Raw genomic sequence first — 21607 nt, 5'->3', positions numbered from 1 at the left:
GTCTATATAAATTGGAAAAGCAGTTCTTTCAGAGTGCAGCTCTCTTCATGGTCATACTCTATATCTCACTTTCAAGGCCTGCTGGGAAGTAAGTCTAGTTCAACGTTTAAAAGCAGAAAGGAACTGTGGATGGCAGGTCCTAAGGAGGATCAGCAGCATTCTGTAAGGCAACTGATTCATGGGAGGCCACTGCAGTCCCCTCATGCCTATCAGCTTTACTCTCCTGAGGTGAGGTGAACAGCAGCTTCGACTTGTGAAGACAACTCCCCTGAGGTGGAGGTGGAACAGCTGCTTCTACTGGTGAAGAAGACTCAGGATTATTAGAGATTCCATGTCCCAGACTTCATCAGGATCTTCCCCTAAGGCCGGATTCCAGTCTTCAGGATCTCAATCCTTTCCAATCAATGCCCTTACTTTACCAGCAGACACCTGGTAATTTGTGTTATAATTTAGCCACTAGCAGGATGACTCTGGGTCTGATTTTCAGCTACCTCTGTGGCTACTGGAGATAAAGATTTCTTTCAGGGCAGATGCAGAAACTTTCAGGTCATTTATATGGTGCTTAAGCTGGAAATCCAAATACTTGAGCTCATCTTTTTCTTTTTTCTCTCTCAATTTTTCCAGCATAATTAGGGGCAGCCAGGCTTCCCAGGCAGCACTGGTAGTAAAGAAGCCGCTTACCAATGCAGGAGACATAAGAGACGCAGGTTAGATTCCTGGGTCCAGAAGATCCCCTGGAGGAGGAAATGGCAACTCCAGTATTTTTGCCTGGAGAATCCCATGGACAGAGGAGCCTGGAAGGCTACAGTCCAAAGGGTCACAAAGAGTCACACAGGACTGAAGTGACTTAGGACACGTTAGGGGCACCCACATAATCTCATTATTCTTGTTACATTCACAAGAATGTGCTAAAGTACCAAATACATGGCCACTCAAAAATCTGCCTTCTCTAAGTGTTTGTTGAGGAGAATCCACCCTATGAACTTTTCTAAAACTAGCTTGAATATCTGGAAGTTCACGGTTCACGTATTGCTGAAGCCTGGCTTGGAGAATTTGAGCATTACTTTACTAGCATGTGAGATGAGTGCAATTGTGCAGTAGTTTGAGCATTCTTTGGCATTGCCTTTCTTTGGGATTGGAATGAAAACTGACCTTTTCCAGTCCTGTGGCCACTGCTGAGTTTTCCAAATGTGCTGGCATATTGAGTGCAGCACTTTCACAGCATCATCTTTCAGGATTTGAAATAGCTCAGCTGGACTTCCATCACCTCCACTAGCTTTGTTCATAGAGATGCTTTCTAAGGCCCACTTGACTTCACCTTCCAAGATGTCTGGCTCTAGGTGAGTGATCACACCATCATGGTTATCTGGGTCATGAAGCTCCTTTTTGTACAGTTCTTCTGTGTATTCTTGCCACCTCTTCTTAATATCTTCTGCTTCTGTTAGGTCCATACCATTTCTGTCCTTTTTCAAACCCATCTTTGCAAGAAATGTTCCCTTGGTATCTCTAATTTTCTTGAAGAGATCTCTAGTCTTTTCCATTCTGTTGTTTTCCTCGATTTCTTTGCACTGATCGCTGAAGAAGGCTTTCTTATCTCTCCTTGCTATTCTTTGGAACTCTGCACTCAGATGCTTATATCTTTCCTTTTCTCCGTTGCTTTTCACTTCTCTTCTTTTCACAGCTATCTGTAAGGCCTCCTCAGACAGTCATTTTTCTTTTTTGCATTTCTTTTCCATGGGGATGGTCTTGATCCCAGTCTCCTGTACAATATCACGAACCTCTGTCCATAGTTCATGAAGCACTCTTGTCTATCACATCTAGTCCCTTAAATCTATTTCTCACTTCCACTGTATAATCATAAGGGATTTGATTTACCTCATACCTGAATGGTCTAGTGGTTTTCCCTGCTTTCTTCAATTTAAGTCTGAATTTGGCAATCAGGATTTCATGATCTGAGCCACAGTCAGCTCCTGGTCTTGTTTTTGCTGACTGTATAGAGCTTCTCCATCTTTGGTTGTACAGAATATAACCAATCTGATTATATTGCAAAGAATATTATCAATGTGTTCAAGCTGATTTTAGAAAAGACAGAGAAACCAGAGATCAAATTGCCAACATCTGCTGGATCATCGAAAAAGCAAGAGAGTTCCAGAAAAACATCTATTTATGCTTTGTTCACTATGCCAAAGCCTTTGACTGTGTGGATCACAATAAACTAGAAAATTCTGAAAGATGGGAATACCAGACCACTTGACCTGCCTCTTGAGAAACCTATATGCAGGTCAGGAAGCAACAGAACTGGACATGGAACAGACTGGAAATAAGAAAAGGAGTACGTCAAGGCTGTATCTTGTTACCCTGCTTATTTAACTTATATGCAGAGTACATCATGAGAAACGCTGGGCTAGAAGAAGCACAAGCTGGAATCAAGATTGCTGGGAGAAATATCAATAACCTCAGATATGCAGATGACACCATCCTTATGGCAGAAAGTGAAGAAGAACTAAAGAGCCTCTTGATGAAAGTGAAAGAGGAGAGTGAAAAAGTTGGCTTAAAGCTCAATGTTCAGAAAACAAAGATCATGGCATCTGGTCCCGTCACTTCATGGGAAATGGATGGCGAAACAGTGTAAACAGTGTCAAGACTTTATTTTGGGGGGCTCCAAAATCACTGCAGATGGTGATTGCAGCCATGAAATTAAAAGATGCTTACTCCTTGGAAGGAAAGTTATCACCAACCTACACAGCATATTAAAAAGCAGAGACATTATTTTGCCAACAATGGTCCATCTAGTCAAGGCTACGGTTTTTCCAGTGGTCATGTATGGATGTGAGAGTTGGACTATGAAGAAAGCTGAGCGCCGAAGAATTAATGCTTTTGAACTGTGATGTTGGAGAAGACTCTTTAGAGTCCCTTGGACTGCAAGGACATCCAACCAGTCCATCCTCAAGGAGGTCAGTCCTGGGTGTTCATTGGAAGGACTGATGTTGAAGCTGAAACTCCAATACTTTGGCCACCTGATGCAAAGAGCTGACTCATTTGAAAAGATCCTGATGCTGGGAGGGATTGGGGGCAGGAGGGGAAAGGGATGACAGAGGATGAGATGGCTGGATGCCATCACCAACTCAATGGACATGAGTTTGGGTAAACTGCAGGAGTTGGTGATGGACAAGGAGGCCTGGCATGCTGCAATTCATGAGGTCACAAAGAGTCAGACACAACTGAGCGAGTGAACTAAACCGAACCCTATGAACTATCAGTGCTCTTCTTTACTACTAGAAATAGAGTCATTAGCTCCTTTATTTCTAATCAGATCAGAAAACCAAATCTAGAAATCTCAGAATCAATTCAGAATCCTTTTTACAACTGTTCCTTTCATGCACAAAACATCAACCGTACTGACTTTCTTGTTGTTCTATGAACACGACAGATATGTCCCTCCATTAAATACACCAGCTGTTCCTTATGATGAAACCACTTTATCAGATACAGGCTTGGCTAACTCCTTTACTTCTACTTCTAACTTCTCCTTGATGAATCTGCCCATCCCATTTAATAAGGGAATCCACCAAATCTCTCTACTTAATCTATTTTTCTTTTTCTATAACGTGTATGGATTTCTAACATAATGTTACATATTTTGTCTTATATTATTTCATTCTGTTGTTTTTGTTCCTTGTTTATCTGTCTCTTCAGTAGAATACAAACTGTGTGTGCATGCTAAGTCACTTCAGTCATGTCCAACTCTGTGCCACCCTCTGGACTGCAGCCCCTCCAGGATCCTCTGGCCATGGGATTCTCTAGCCAAGAATATTGGAATGGATTGCCATGCTCTCCTCCTGGGGATCTTCCCGAACTAGTGATTAAACCCACGTCTCTTTTATCTCCTGCTTTGGCAGGCAGATTCTTTACCACTAGCGCCACCTGGGAAGACAATATAAGCTGTGATCTTTGCCTATTTTGTGTAATAATGTATCCTAAGATACCTGTTAAATAAATTATGTAATCAGATTTCTGCTTCTGTAACTTAAATATAAGAAATATGAGCTTTGTACACACGACAAAGTACACAACTAGGAAATTCATATGCAATGCACTATAATAAATATGAGTTCTGTGTGGAAACTCCAAAATCTCTCAAAACAGGTAGCCTCATTATCGGAGCAAATCGTAGGGGATGCAAGGTGAGGAGGAGGAAACTACAAAAGATCATTTTATCCAACCTCCCTACTCTTCTAAGGAAGACAATTACACCCAAGGAAGTTAGGTGTATTGAAGAATGTTGAAAAGTCACCTAAGGGCAAAAACTAAGATTAGAATCTAATCTTCTAATTACCAACACCACATTCTTTCTACTTTCTCAAACTGGCAAATTCACTGCTCAAACAGAATTTATAACAATCAAATAAAAGGGTAAAAGAAGAAATTTCCAACATACTGATTATTTCAAAATGTAGGGCAGTTTCTAATATCAACACATTGAAATCCTATCATCTAATATATTTGTTTCTCAAAAGCAGCATAGATGACTGAGGTTATGAATCTCTGGATGTAAAACTCTGAAACAGGAGAGCGATGCCTCAGTGAATCTAAATTTACAATCTTATGCCACGAAGTTATTGGCCTCTGCCCGTCCAGGAGAATTTCATTTTCAGAACTGAGATGAGCTTAGTGAAAGCTACTACTGACAGAGGGAAAGATGACATCAACTAATGACATGAAGGAAGTAGAAGCTGTCACTCTAAGGGAGTATTTTAGTCTACTTTGCTATTCAATAGCTTCAAAGAATCTTTTTTTTTCTATTTAAACAACCAGGGAATTAATTTAGCTGGGAGAAATGCATCTATGAATTGTGGTTATGCTTCTACAAACTAAACTTTACCAGTAGAGGGTAACTCTCCCACAGAATTTTATAGAATGAGAAACTGGGACAGTGTTTTATATGACTGGCTTCTCCTAACAAAGTAATGTGATACTCCCATTTTGCTGAAACTGAAGACCAAGAATTTATAATTTTTTAGTGAAGTTTATAATTTTCTTTCCCAGGCATTTGGCTCTTTTGGTCTTGTGATTCTTTCCCCTACTTTAATGTTATGGCTAATTGAGATATATTTCTATCTAATGAAGGGGGAATGAATCGTCCCTGGTGAAAATTTTGTACATTTATAGCTAGTAATGTCCATATATTTAATTCCCACTTCACTGGTAATAAATTTGTTATTAGGTTTTCTACATGAATTGGAAACAAAAGTTCATAAAACTAATCATTTAAGGTCAATGTTCAGTTTTTAAAAAATAGAATCTAGACAGCCACTTTAATTCTATGCTTTAGATCAATGAAAGAAATATTTTTATACTCAGAAACCACTGTAAGCCTATAAAATAAAATCAGAATTTGAGTATCATGTGCAAGCACCCTCACACTGAAAGTTAATTACATTAGTTTTAAATTGATTTATTAAAACTTGAAATGTTATAGTACGAAGACATGAAGAATCTTTCAAACTCTAGTATCAGACTATTCTCATTTTCAAAAAAAAAATATTGCCTCATGTATTCAATGTAATTTGGTTAACTAAAATGGAATTATTCTTTATCCCTGTTATTGTATGAACATGTTAAGCTATCTCTTTGGGAGTAAAAAGATGACAGTTATTTTCTAAATTTTAAAAGCTAGCATCTTATTTTCCCAGCAGTATGCATTTTTTATTTGAAAAACTTGACTGCCACTCCAGGTACTTCAAACCTTATTTAAATGCAAATAGTATTCTGAAATACTTTGCTTCAACATACAATTCTCAACTGGAGATGCAAGTAGTTTAATTTTTTTTAAACTGATAAGTAATTTATTAACTGGAGATTTTTATTTAGTTCATGACCTTCCTGGAACTACTTTAATTTAAATATATTTCACACAATCTAAATTAAAATAACGAAAGGAAAGTGATGCGATGACTCACCAAACTGCCAAAAATCTGAACATGGTTTTATTCCCAGCCTTTTTGGCAAGTCTCTTCTTTATGCCAGGAGCCTCAATGGATAACAGTAACATTCTAGAAAGAGTAGATGCAAAAACACTGCAGAAAAATGTATGACTCCTCAAGAAAGAAAAATATCTGTCTTTGAATCATGTATGAATTAGGCATATAACGATGCTATAATTTTCTAAAAGCTTGAAAGTTCCCCCAGCCACAGTTTCTCCTAGCATCAGCAGCAAAAAGGTCTACATTTAATATAAAATTCTCCTAAATTCATGCACTGGGTTTCAAAATTATTTAAATTCTTAGTCCTTAAAAAGCAAGGGAGAAAAAAAAAAAAAGGCAAGGTGGGAGGGGATGGAAATCTCTTCTTTTTTTCTCTTTAAGAGAGTAAATTATTCTAAAAAAGCAAAAATAATAAAAATATGTCAGCATAACCAAATCAGCTTTCAGTTTTGTCTCTAAAATTTAAAAGAGGCTTTAGCAGTATGAAAAAATAGTACAAATTCTGACTATGTTTTCTATAGATCTCTATTTCTATAGTCTGGAACTAAAAATATTAAGATGGCCCATTACAGACTAGAAACATAACACCTATTTCCATTCCAACAGGACAGTACCAAAAGTATATGTTTGAAAAAATAGAAGTCTAAAATCTGGGTCATCTGGTCAACCTTGCCTTGCAGCATTCACACAGAACGCAATTTATTCTTTAAATTGAATAACATCTCACAAGAGAATAACACTATAAAAATAAATAATACCCCTGCCCTGCAGGACCTCAATATTTCTTGTCACCAAATAAGAGAAAGTACCCAAAGAGAGAACATAAACTTACAACTAGAGAGGGAAATAAATTTTAAAGTATGTATTTCTCCACAAATGAGTAGCAAGAAAAGAGAGAAAAGAAATTCAACAAACTGGTTCAATGAGGAACTATCAAATTATATGATAAGCAGTAATTTTCAGGACAATAAGTCCATCATCTTCATAAGGAAGGAGACCTGTGCTCAGGATCTTTAGGAAAACAAGGAGAAGAACAAATATTTAAGGATCTCCACATTTATTTTTTAAATTAAACAGGAAGTTTTATGGCCTACAACACAGGGGAAAAAAACAATCACTGAGTTATACACTGTTTTCCATTTCATTGAGCTTGATGATACTCTCAATAATGGTCAACTAAGGCTTTATCTTTTGATAACAGCAATAGCTAACATTTACTAAACACTGACAATAGGCTAGGTGGATGCTGTTCTAAGCAGTAAGTTTTCAGCTCATAGAAATCCTCACAAAATAACTTATTTTATAAATGAGATAATAAAGGCATATGCATGCTGCATGCTAAGTCACTTCAGTTGTGCTCAATTCTTTGCAACCCTATGGACTGTAGCCCTCCAGGTTCCTTTGTCCATGGGATTCTCAAAGCAAGAATACTGGACTGGGTTGCCATGCCCTCCTCTCCAGGGGATCTTCCCAATCCAAGGATCAAGCGCGATCTTTTATGTCTCCTGTGTTGGTAAGAAGGTTCTTTACTCTAGGGCCCTCTTGGAAGCCCTAATAAAGGTACAGAGAATGTAAATGATTTACCCAAATCACATCGCCAGTAATGAAACCAATAACTCACTCACTCAGTCTGATACCCATATCCAACTACTTAAAGTTCGGTATATCTTAGGAAACTTAACAAAGTCAAAGGAGTTTGGATAGTAACAACAGAAGCATAAGACTGACTGAAACTTTTATTGTCAATTCTACTTTTTTCTTTTATGATCCTGTATATTACTTTTTCTTATATTATATTTCAGGCTCAGAAAACAGGTGCACTTGCAAAGACTGGAAAATACTCATTTTACTCAAGGCCATAAAGGACACTACCAAATAATCCAACATCTTCTTTTAGTCAGATCACATTTTCTGTCTGTACTTTGAGTGGTACATCTGGGTATAGATTTACCCTGAAGCTGCTGAAAGTATTTGGCCAGTAGCCTGAGACCCTGGTTTATTCTTGCCAGTTTAGAACTATACCAGTCTCCACATTCCTCCAGTTCTTTGTGGGGTGCACACCAATTAGGTAAGATGTCTCAGAAGTATGAATCACTTGGATGATGTAAACTTGAAATAAATAGACTGCCAAATACAGCAAAGATGGGTTTATTCAGGACAACAGACAATTGCAATTTTGAGTCCAAAACCATGGTGAGCCACAGAAAGTCCCTGTGTAGCAAGGGAAGGAGAACACTTCCCTTGGCACAGAGAAGAAAAGGCAGTTCAGAGGGCTACAGTCAACACAGAAGGAGTCCATGACTTTTCACTGGCTGAGTCCTTACCAGAAAAGAGGAGACTTTCTTCTTCCCGTTGGGCTCTACTACCACTGCAGGGCATAAGGATTCCCTCTTCCAGGTTCCCCACTCTATTTCATTTAGATTTGTGTTTATTAATTTTTTACACTGACTACACTTCCAATTACCTTATCATACCAACCTAATTTTCTGGTTTCTCAACACAGAAGTAGGATAAAAAAAACGTGAAACTCTATAATAAACACTAAACCTTGCCTAACTGATTGCCCAATACCTGCTGAAATTCAAAAGATAGGCAGCTACTCAAGGCCAGCATATCTCTCTTTCTGTATCAACATGTGCTGCTGAGAAATTGCATGTGTGCTTGATAAGTTGCTTCAGTAGTGTCTGATTCGTTGCAACCACATGGACTGTAGCCCACCAGGCCCTTCTGTCCATGGGATTCTCCAGGCAAGAATACTGGAGTGGGTGGGTTGCCATTCCCTTTACAAGAGTTAACACAAATTATGAAAGTCATGAAAGGGTGTCCAGCTCCACATGTAAGTAGCTAAGAAGTTGCCACATTGTCCTAATAACAAGTAAAACAATGAACAGACTGAAGAAAACAACTCTTCTGGATTCTTGGATTCATAAGACAGATAAGGACACAGAGGAGAGACAGACAAATGCTGGGAGCCTTACCTTACTGGTACATTCAAAGCCACCTCAGGAACCACTGCTAGAGTGGGACAACTTGAACCATAATCGACAAATTGCTGGAGGTTCGGTGCAGACAGTCTGAGAGTTAAAAACTCCAGTGGGACCAACTTACAGGTAGCCACCATGCTTTTCAGGGTTTTGCCTCCACGACCTCAACCAAGTTCTCACAGTAAATACCAGAGACAAACAATCCCCATGTTTCAGGAAAAAGACACCACTTTGAAATATACAAGACCTCTGTGTTCTCAATAAGGCCTGGCTTCAGGAAAAAATTTTAACTGGAACCTAATCTCATGGGGTTTTATCAAAGCCTAACTGAGATACCAACAAAGGTCCATCTAGTCAAAGCTATTGTTTTTCCAGTAGTAATATATGGATATGAGAGTTGGACTATAAAGAAAGCTGATGCCAAAGAATTGATGCTTTTAAACTGTGGTGTTGGAGAAGACTTTTGAGAGTCCTGGGACTACAAGGAGATCTAACCAGTCAATCCTAAAGGAAATCAGTACTGAATATTCGCTGGAAGGACTGATGCTGAAGCTGAAACTCCAATACTTTGGCCACATGATGCGAAGATCAGACTCACTGGAAAAGAGCCTAATGCTGGGAAAGATAGAATGTGGGAAGAAAAGGGGATGACAGAAGATGAGATGGTTGGATGGCATCACCAACTCAATGGACATGAGTTTGAGTAGGCTCAGGGAGTTGGTAATGGACAGGGAAGCCTGGCGTGCTGCAGTTCATAGGGTCGCAAAGAGTTGAAGATGACTGAGTAACTATCCTTGCCCTGAGAACCCTATGAACAGTATGAAAAGGCACAAAGATAAGACACTGAAAGATGGACTCCCCAGGTCAGTAGGTGCCCAATATGCTACTGGAGATCAATGGAGAAATAACTCCAGAAAGAATGAAGACATGGAACCAAAGCAAAAACAACACCCAGTTGTGGATGTGACTGGTGATGCAAGTAAAGTCCAATGCTGTAAAGAGGAGTACTGTATAGAAATCAGGAATGTTAGGTCCATGAATCAAGGCAAATTGGAAGCGGTCAAACAGGAGATGGTAAGAGTGAACATCAACATTTTAGGAATCAGTGAACTAAAATGGACTGGAATGGGTGAATTAAACTCAAATGACCATTGTATCTACCACTGTGGGCAAGAATCCCTTAGAAGAAATGGAGTAGCCATCATAGTCAAAGAGTCCAAAATGCAATACTGGGATACAATCTCAAAAATGACAGAATGATCCCTGTTTCCAAGGCAAACCATTCAATATCACGGTAATCCAAGTCTATGCCTTGACCAGTAATGCTGAACAAGTTGAAGTTGAACACTTCTATGAAAACTAACAAGACCTTCTAGAACTAACACCCAAAAAAAATGTGCTTTTCAATATATGGACTGGAATGCAAAAGTAGGAAGTCAAAAGATACCTGGAGTAACAGGAAAATTTGGCCTTGGTACAGAATGAAGCATGGCAAAGGCTAATAGAGTTTTGCCAAGAGAACACACTGGTCATAGCAAACACCCTCTTCCAACAACAAAAGAGAAGACATTACCAGATGGTCAATACCAAAATCAGATCGATTATATTCTTTGCAGCCAAAGATGGAGAAGCTCTATACAGTCAGCAAAAACAAGACTGGGAGCTGACTGTGGCTCAGATCATGAACTCCTTATTGCCAAATTCAGACTTAAATTGAAGAAAGTAAGGAAAACCACTAGATCTTTCAGGTATGACTTAAATCAAATCCCTTACGATTGTACAGTGGAAGTGAGAAATAAATTTAAGGGACTAGGTTTGATAGAGTACCTGAAGAACTATGGAGAGAAGCCAAAGGCAAAGGAGAAAAGGAAAGATATACCCATTACAAAGATATACTTTGTAATGGAGAGTTACAAAGAACAGCAAGGATAGATAAGAAAGAATTCCTCAGTGATCAGTGCAAAGAAAAAGAGGAAAACTACAGAATGGGAAAGACTAGAGATCTCTTCAAGAAATTAGAGATACCAAGGGAACACTTCATGCAAAGATGGGCACAATTAAGGAACTGAACTGAACTGAGCTGGAGTTCAAGACTGAGCTGGAGTTCAGGAAATACTCAACTCTAAGCCAGTCTAGCCATCCTGTTTCACCTAAGATGGAAAAAAAAAAAACAAAACTGAGAGACACTTGTAAAGTTCATAGTCCAGAGTCATAAACAGGCTCACTAAAAGTGATAATGTATCTTTCCCACATTTTGTGATACTTTTTTCAACCTTTACAAATACAGCAAATTTATTAGAGAGCTACCAAGAAATGGAAGAAGAGATCTTTTGTATTAGGGTGTGAGTGTGTGCACTGTGTTTGTGTCTCAGTGGGTCGGGGTAAAGTGAGGAAAAGACATAAGAATAAAGCTATATAAAAGAACATGTATTTAGCTAAGAAGGAAATAAGAAGTGATACTAAATCTAACGCTCAAGTAGACAAAGCTTCAAACATCTTCACAGGAAATAAATGAATAGTGCTAATAGCTGGATCCAATTTATAAGGCACTAAACGGATATTATAGGAGGAAGGGAGATAATTAATCTTCAGCTAGAACAAGGAAAGCTCAGCTGCAGTATTATCATAGTGCCACATTCCAAGACTGGAGGTGCTGTGCCTTTTAACGTATTAATCAAAGACTATCCAGAATTAGGATGTTTAATTACTTGCAAGTATTCTTTGTATTTTTTATTCTCATGAAGCCACTGATTATTATATATAAGTTTTGCTTTCTTAATACCTATTGTCCAAGGTCTCTAAAATCTTCTACTCCATTCTATTACCTTGACTCTGTCCCCCGTACACTTCACAAGTATGATTACATTTGCCCTTTAACTGTCTCCTTAACTCCAACTCCTTCTCATATTTATTTTAGAATAGTCAAGAGGTTCTTATCACAGGTACATTGATCACGCTATACACTTATCTATAAATTTTCAATGTTTTCTTTTTACCCTAGAGATAAAGCACAAACCCCTTAGCATAGCAGTCACAACTTGCAGTGGGGAGGCCCTGTTTACATATCCAGTTGTATCTACTAATGTCATTCTCTCATCTTTGATTTATTTCAGTCAAGCTACCAAATGTTTTCTGAAATACTCTGCAGATATTTCCCTTCACTCTTCTTTCTTAACAGAATCCCTTCCACACACCCTCTTACCTGAATTACTCTTAGAAATTACTCTTGGAAAATCTGCCCTGTCTTTCAAGACCTGCCCTTTATCTGATTCCTACTGCCTACCCAGAGTCAGCCCCTTATTTGAGTGCCACTTTATTAACACAGATATTGCATTGTAGTAACTTTACATGACTTCTCCCTTACTTTCATACACCCAAAAACAAAAACTGCGTTTAGCACATTGTAGGTACATGGAGTAACAGGTAAATTTGGCCTTGGAGTACAGAATGAAGCAGGGCAAAGGCTAATAAGAGTTTTGCCAAGAGGACACACTGGTCATAGCAAACATCCTCTTCCAACAACAAAAGAGAAGACTTTACACATGGACATCACCAAATGGTCAACATAAAATCAGACTGATTATATTCTTTGCAGCTAAAGATGGAGAAGCTCTATACAGTCAGCAAAAACAAGACTGGGAGCTGACTGTGGCTCAGAACATGAACTCCTTATTGCCAAATTCAGACTTAAATTGAAGAAAGCAGGGAAAACCACTAGACCATTCACATATGAGGTAAATCAAATCCCTTATGATTATACAGTGGAAGTGAGAAATAGATTTCAGGGACTAGATCTGATAGACAGAGTATCTGATGAACTATGGACGGAGGTTTGTGACACTGTACAGGAGACAGGGATCAAGACCATCCCCGTGGAAAAGAAATGCAAAAAAGCAAAGTGGCTGTCTGAGGAGGCCTTACAAATAGCTGTGAAAAGAAGAGAAGTAAAAAGCAAAGGAGAAAAGGAAAGATATAAGCATCTGAATGCAGAGTTCCAAAGAATAGCAAGGAGAGATAAGAAAGCCTTCTTCAGCGATCAGTGCAAAGAAATCGAGGAAAACAACAGAATGGAAAAGACTAGAGATCTCTTCAAGAAAATCAGAGATACCAAGGGAACATTTCATGCAAAGATGGGCTTGAAAAAAGACAGAAATGGTATGGACCTAACAGAAGCAGAAGACATTAAGAAGAGGTGACAAGAATACACAGAAGAACTGTACAAAAAGGAGCTTCATGACCCAGGTAATGATGATGGTGTGATCATTCACCTAGAGCCAGACATCTTGGAAGGTGAAGTCAAGTGGGCCTTAGAAAGCATCACTGCGAACAAAGCTAGTGGAGGTGATGGAAGTCCAGTTGAGCTATTTCAAATCCTGAAAGATGATGCTGTGAAAGTGCTTCACCCAATATGCCAGCAAATTTGGAAAACTCAGCAGTGGCCACAGGACTGGAAAAGGTCAGTTTTCATTCCAATCCCAAAGAAAGGCAATGCCAAAGAATGCTCAAACTACCACACAATTGCACTCATCTCACACACTAGTAAAGTAATGCTCAAAATTCTCCAAGCCAGGCTTCAGCAATACGTGAACCGTGAACTTCCATATATTCAAGCTGGTTTTAGAAAAGGCAGAGGAACCAGAGATCAAATTGCCAACATCCGCTGGATCATCGAAAAAGCAAGAGACTTCCAGAAAAACATCTATTTCTCCTTTATTGACTATGCCAAAGCCTTTGACTGTGTGGATAACAATAAACTGGAAAATTCTGAAAGAGATGGGAATACCAGACCACCTGACCTGCTTCTTGAGAAACCTATATGCAGGTCAGGAAGCAACAGTTAGAACTGGACATGGAACAACAGACTGGTTCCAAACAGGAAAAGGAGTATGTCAAGGCTGTATATTGTCACCCTGCTTATTTAACTTATTTGCAGAGTACTTCAAGAGAAATGCTGGGCTGGAAGAAACACAGGCTGGAATCAAGATTGCTGGGAGAAATATCAATAACCTCAGATATGCAGATGACACCACCCTTATGGCAGAAAGTGATGAAAGTTAAAGAGGAAAGTGAAAAAGTTGACTTAAAGCTCAACATTCAGAAAACGAAGATCATGGCATCCAGTCCCATCACTTCATGGGGAAACAGTAGAAACAGTGTCAGACTTTATTTTTGTGGGCTCCAAAATCACTGCAGATGGTGACTGTAGCCATGAAATTAAAAGACGCTTACTCCTTGGAAGGAAAGTTATGACCAACCTTGATAGCATATTAAAAAGCAGATATATTACTTTGTCAACAAAGGTCCGTCTAGTCAAGGCTATGGTTTTTCCTGTGGTCAGGTATGGATGTGAGAGTTAGACTGTGACGAAAGCTGAGCACCAAAGAATTGATACTTTTGAACTGTGGTGTTGGAAAAGACTCTTGAGAGTCCCTTGGACTGCAAGGAGATCCAATCAATCCATCCTAAAGGAGATCAGTCCTGGGTGTTCATTGGAAGGACTCATTCTAAAGCTGAAACTCCAACACTTTGGCCACCTGATGCAAAGAGTTGACTAATTAGAAAAGACCCTGATGCTGGGAGGGATTGGGGTCCGGAGAAGGGGATGACAGAGAATGAGATGGCTGGATGGCATCACCGACTTATTGGACATGAGTTTGAGTGAACTCCAGGAGTTGGTGATGGACAGGAAGGCCTGCCGTGCAGTGATTCATGGGGTTGCAAAGAGTCGGACATGACTGAGCAAATGAACTATACTGAACTGAGGTACTCAATAAACACATGAAACATGAATTAATGAATTCTACTTTATCAGTAGATCAGCATGCTCCAATCACTGGTAAGCTGAGCTGTCAATGTCCTTTCACTTTTGTAAACACCTGCCCACCTCTAGCAGGCTTCATCATTTTCTTATTCTTCTTCCCATAACAAACTCTGTACTAATCCATATTTTGTATCTGTATGTGTGTTAGTCGCTCTTTGTGTCCAACTCTTTCCAACCCCATGGACTGTAGCCCACCAGGCTCCCCAGTCCATGAAATTCTGCAGGCAAGAACAGTGAAATGGGTCACTATTTTCTTCTCCAGGAGAATTTCCCAATCCAGGGATCGAACCTTGCATTGCAGGCAGATTCTTTATCCAAAAGCTACTAGAGAAGCCCAATCCATATTTTAACTGATTAAAAGTAAATGGAATAATATTTTGGTCAGAACATAAAGGAGATGTTACTTCTAAAAAACAGTTATTAGAAAACAATTCTCCAGGAATCTTTAGCATTTCTGCACAATTTGCAAACAAAGGTACTTCTGCCCTTTTGTTCCAAACCACCTTTTGAAGTATGTTTTCATAGAAAACAGCCTTGGAAGACACACTACCTCCTTTCAAAGAAGAATGCAGGTTTGTTAACTGTCCCATACAAAAAGTTAATGACTTCTTCCAAGGAAAAGATTGGTTAGATGTGCCTGCAGCTCAATATAAACCAGTTTAGGTTTCCTAAGCTCAGTATTCCTCAGCTGTGGCATAAATCAAACCTGTGGGCCTTGGTGGGGTGGGGAGCAAAAGACATCATTACAAACGAGGTTTGTGCTTTCTGCTGTGCTATAAGGGATAAAGTCCTTATTTTCTGACTTGGGGTCTTATGTCCTCCTTCAGCCTCCATAAAAGTATGCAAGCCTAGCATTAATTTGCAAGTACATTTCACCAGGAAGGATGAGAAGCTAACTGAGTCATGACTTCCTGGAAGAAAAAGGAGGTGAAACAAACAGATGGAGAGATGTATCATGTTCTTGGATTGAAAGAATCAATATTGTGAAAATGATTATACTACTATAAATGATTATTATACTATAAAGCAACCTACAGATTCAGTCCAATCCTTGTCAAATTACCAACGGCATTTTTCACAGAAACAAAACAAAAATTTTTACGATTTGTATGAAAACACAAAAGACCCTGGATAGTCAAAGCCATCTAGAAAAAGTAAAACAGAGTTGGAACATCAACCTTCCTGACTTCAGACTATACTACAAAGCTACATTAATCAAGACATTATGGTCCTGGCACAAAAACAGAATATAGACAAATGGAACAAGATAGAAAGCCCAGAGATAAACCGTTGCACCTATGGGCATCTTATCCTTGACAAAGGAGGCAAGAATATATGGAGAACAGAGAGCCTCTTCAATAAGTGGTACTGGGAAAACTGGACAGCTACGTATACAATAATGAAATTAGAACACTTAATAACAATACACACAAAAATAAATTCAAAACGGATCAAAGACCTAAATGTAAGGCCAGAAACTATAAAACTCTTAGAGGAAAACATAGGCAGAACACTCTTTGACATAAACTGCAGCAAGATCTTCCTTCTTTGACCCACTTCCTAAAGTAATGGAAATAAGAACAAAAAGAAACAAATGGGGCCTAATTAAACGTAAAAGCTTCTGTACAGCAAAGGAAACTATACACACGATGAAAAGATAACCCTCAGAATGGGAGAAAATAATTTCAAACAAAGCAACTGAAAAGGATTAATCTCCAAAATATACAAGCAGGTCAAACAGCTCAATATCAGAAAAACAACCCAACCGAAAAATGGGCAGAAGACCTAAACAGACACTTCTCCAAAGAAGACATACAGATGGCCAATAAACACGACAAGATGCACAATGTTACCTGTTATTAGAGAAATGCAAATCAAAACTAAAATGAGGCATCACCTCACACAGGTCTGAATCGCCATCATCAAAAAATCTACAGACAACAAATGCTGGAAAGGATGTGGAAAAAAGGGAACACTCTTACACTGCTGGTGGAAATATAAATTGATATAGTCACTATGGAATCTACAGTATGGAGATTCTTTAAAAAAAAAAAAGAAAGAAAAAAAACTAGGACTAAAACTGCCATATGCCCCAGCAATCCCACTACTGGGCACATACCCTGAAAAAACTATAACTCAAAAAGACACATGTGCCCCACTGTTCACTGCAACACTGTTTACAATAGCCAAGTCATGGAAGCAACCCAGATGTCCCTTGACAGATAAATGGATCAAAAATCTGTGGTACATATATACAATGGAATATTACTCAGCCATGAAAAGGAACAAATGCAGGTTGGTTGAACCAAGGTGGATTAACCTAGAGCCTGTTAGACACAGGGAAGTGCTGTGTTGTTCAGTCACTCAGTCGTATCCAACTCTTTGGGACCCCATGGACTGCAGCAGCAACCAGGCTTGCCTGTCCTTCACCATCTTCCGGAGCTTGCTCAAACTCACGTCCATTGAATTGGCAATGATATCCAACCATCTCATCTTCTGTCATCCCCTTCTCCTCCTGTCTTCAATCTTTCCCAGCATCAGGGTCTTTTCTAAGGAGTAGGCTCTTCATAGCAGGTAGCCAAAGTATAGGAGCTTCAGCCTCAGCATCAGTCCCTCCAATGAATATTCAGGATTGATTTCCTTTAGGATTGACTGGTTTGCTGTCCTTGTTGTCCAAGGGATTCTCAAAGAGTCTTCAACACCACAGTTCAAAAGCATCAATTCTTTGGAGCTCAGCCTTCTTTACGGCCCAATTGTCACATCCATACATAACTATTGGAAAAACCATAGCTTTGACTATAAGGACCTTTGTCAGCAAAGTAATATCTCTGCTTTTTAATACTCTATCTAGGTTTATCATGGCTTTTCTTCCTCGGTTTATCGTGTCTTTTAATTTCATGGCTGCAGTCACCATCTGCCATGATTTTTAATCACAGAAGAAGTATTAATAAGTCAGAAAGGGAAAAACAAATATCACATATTAACACATATATATGAAATCTAGAAAAATGATGCTGATGACCCTATTTGCATGGCAGGAATAGAGACACAGGCATAGAGAACAGACTTATGGATACAGCAGGGGAAGGAGAGGGTGGGACGAATTGAGAGAATAGCATTGAAACATACATATTACCATATGTAAAACATATCTAGTGAGAAGTTCCTGTATAACACAGGGAGCTCAACCTGGTGCTCTGTGACAACCGAGGTGGTGAGATGATGTAGGGAATGGGAGGGAGACTCAAAAAGGAGGGGCATATGTACACCTTATGGCTGATTCAGATTGTTACACAGCAGAAACTAATAACACAACACTGTAAAGCAATTATCCTCCATTTAAAAAAAACAAAGAAAAGAACTAAGTATCATAGGCCTGTTAAGAAATATGAAAAGACTCCCTGGGATGCAGAGAGCCAAGAAGGTTAGGGGGAGGGAGGAAGTGTCTCTTTAATGTCATACCTAATAATGAATATTTAAAGTAAACGAAGAAAGGTAGGATTGATTCAAGCTGTTTCAATAGTGATATGACTGTCAGTCACTCTCCTCCAGGCAAGAGGAGGTAAAGATTTTATCATAACAAGAGGGCAGAAAGCATCACAATTCTGTCCAAAAGTCAACATGGCTGTAGCTCTGAGTCAAGGAGTCCCTCAACCTGAAACAGATAGTGTCAGTAATGATAAGCTTACCACCTGAAACAAGTATTGGGGAGGTAAAAAACAGTAAAAATCTTTTTGGACAAGCCATGCACATTGCCAGGACCACTTGAAACTAAGAGTAGATGTGCCATGCTTATTGGTGTGGGGTCATTCTCTCCCTCCATGCACTCTATCCTTCTATCTTTGCCTCCTTCTGCCTTAATCTCAGTTGCTTTTCAGCAAAGATGATTAGGGGTGGGCTGAGGCTGTCTCTTCTTCATCATGTAAAACCATAAGCACCTATACAAGTACACTGGGAACCTTCAGGGACAGGAACGATTCTAACTGTTATGACTACTGGATACAGGCACCCAACTTACCGTCCTATTCAGTCCTGCAGAACAAGAAGATCACCAAATTCAACTGTTCCTACCTGCACAGGGTTTACAGTGAGAGGCTTCCCTGGTGGGTCAGATGTTAAAGAATCTGCCTGCAATGTGAGAGACCCAGGTTCGATTCCTGGGTCAGGAAAATCCCCTGGAGGAGGAACTGGCTACCCACTCCAGTATTCTTGCCTGGAGAATCCCATGGACAGAGGAGCTTGGAGGACCATGGGGTTGCAGAGTCAGACACGACTGAGTGACTAGACGACACGATGTGACTCAGAGTGAGAGGGGAAACCTAATGTGATTCTGTAGGCGGATCTTTGGGGACCAATTCAATGTACTGTTGATGCCTCAACATGTGAATATTCAGTAGGATTGATCTGTTAAGGCTGTACTTCATCATTCTGTAAGTGCCATACGGAGCTTCCCTCAATGAGGGAAGAGCCAAATGTAAAGAAATGTTAGTGGGACAAACCCCTCTGAAACTTTACCAGTGGATGGGTCAGGAATTAGCATACATGGCTCTACTCTCTAATGGCCAAAACTTTTACTGTATTGATGATGTCCTATTGGTTGACAAGTCAGAAGTCCCAGTCTCAATGACCTTTAATGTAGTATTATCATGCCTTTGCAGTAGGAGTGATTAATAAATTCTGAGAAAAACATGTATCTGCATGCAAAGTAGTTTCTTGGGACTATTTAGGTAGACTCAAAATACTCAGTGCCGTCAAAAATCGAAGGAAAACTACAGTTTCTCTGTAAACCCCACAACCAAAAAGGAAACCCACATGTTTACAGCAGTCATCCACAAGTCAACATCTTGCTTTCACTTCTACCACCAATGGCAAAGTTAGGAAGCACAATCCACAAGACTACAATCACTTGACACCAACTTAGGCTCAGCGCCCCCAAGACTGGAAAATCCAGCCAAGTGGCTGCCCTAGAAATACTCTCAATATATGCCTACTGGCTTAAGTTCTATTTGAGGGGCACCATTAACTACAATCAACACTTTCTTTCCAGAGGCACCTTCAGGATGCTATTTTTATGAGGAAGCCAGTCATTAACATGGCTCGCTTCGAAAAACAGGTTGCTGACACCTCAGTGATGATCATAAGGAACTTCAGTGTTGAAGGAAACACTACCTCAGGCCTGGAAGATATTCAGGTCAGCCTGAACTCACTGACCAGGGTTGATATGAATGTGAGACTTGGCCTAGATTTCTCCCTTGCAGAATAGAGACTGGGCAATTTCTAATATATTTTTCTGCACCTGGCTTAATTAATTCCCCAAGCCAAGTGGAAAGGTCAATACAGAAACTTAAGGAGAAACCATCTGGCTTTCTAAGGGACACCCTAATGGTTCACGGAGGCATGGCATGTTGAGGTAAATAGTGCATGTTAGCCCCATCTTTCTGACTGGAATCTTGGGACTATTCTTAATTAAATGCTGTGTGAGGCAAATCAGATAGATATGGTCCCAGTTTCTATCAGTTAGATTAACTAGAGTGGTGTCCTCTTGGAAATACATGTCATAGCAAAGTTGATACAGAAACAAAAGACTGCAATAATTTGGAGACTGTTCCCCATGGATATCTCATGTCTGCAAATTTTGTGAGCAAGGACACTAACTACCAGTGACTACATTTTCTTCTGAATTCTTTTCATGGATGTCTGCATTGCAAACAGCCTTGTCAGAGATAATGTGTCTTCCTCCAAGTTAGAGTAAACAAACCCTCTAGAATAATAAAGATAATGTCTCCTACAGGGCAACGATTGGACAGATTTGCCTGCAGCTTGTTATAAAATACTGGGGTTCATTAAGCATGGGGTTCCTCAGCTATGATGTAAACCTACCACAAACACGGCATCCACTCACGGCCTTCTGTATCTCCCTACCATGAGACCTGGGGGACAAGGGCACTGATCACCCATAAAGTTCATGCTGCTTGCTCTGATGGGAATAACAAGTCCTTTGTCTCTGATACAGAAGTCTCATGCTTTCTGCCAGAATTCATAAAACTGTAACAGGCTAACTCTTTAGCTTTCAAGTAGAGTAAAACCTCTCTCAGACTCTACAATTCTTGAGAGTGGTCAGCATTTTCAAAGCAAATTTGTGTAGGCAGCATGAGAGATGGGGTGAGAGTTTGAGTCAAGAATGAGAAAAAATTGCATGCCATTTCCACTGCTGTTCGTTTTTAATTTGTGCATTTTTTCTTCATTGGTAAATTTCCCCTCTCAATTAAGGAGAGACATATACAAGAACATAGTTACCACTATTCAGCCTCCAATTGAAAAAATATATATATTTTCTTTATTTTTAACAGGAAGGCCTTCATTCCATAGACACAACTTGAGAAAAAATAAAAATATTAAGAGACTAAACAACAGAATAGAAACTGTTTAGAAACATACTGTCTAGAATTTATCATTAAAATGGGTTATAATTCTTGGCCTACTGCTTTGCCAGCTGAGTATCTACAATGAACCATTCATACAATTCCAGAAATACTAGAAAAGGAAATAATATAAGCAGCATCCAGTCCCATGGCAGTTATACTGAACCTCATGAGTGCTGTAGATTTTTGCATTATATGCAAACATGTTATCATTTAAATTGTTCGCTCTATATATATGCCTGCTTTGAGGGTATGAATACATCAATATATAATCAGAGTAATTATACTGATATGCTTTAAGATCATCCATGAAATTACTTATAAAACTTTTATAAATTGGATCTTTTCTCTAATTGTTGCCAGTTGAAAATATACTTCATCCTTTCTGGAATGGAT

The sequence above is a fragment of the Oryx dammah genome, unplaced genomic scaffold, assembly GCF_014754425.2.
Source record: "Oryx dammah isolate SB20612 unplaced genomic scaffold, SCBI_Odam_1.1 HiC_scaffold_2, whole genome shotgun sequence".
Classification (NCBI taxonomy): domain Eukaryota; kingdom Metazoa; phylum Chordata; class Mammalia; order Artiodactyla; family Bovidae; genus Oryx; species Oryx dammah.
Note: the sequence above shows the minus strand (reverse complement) of the source record.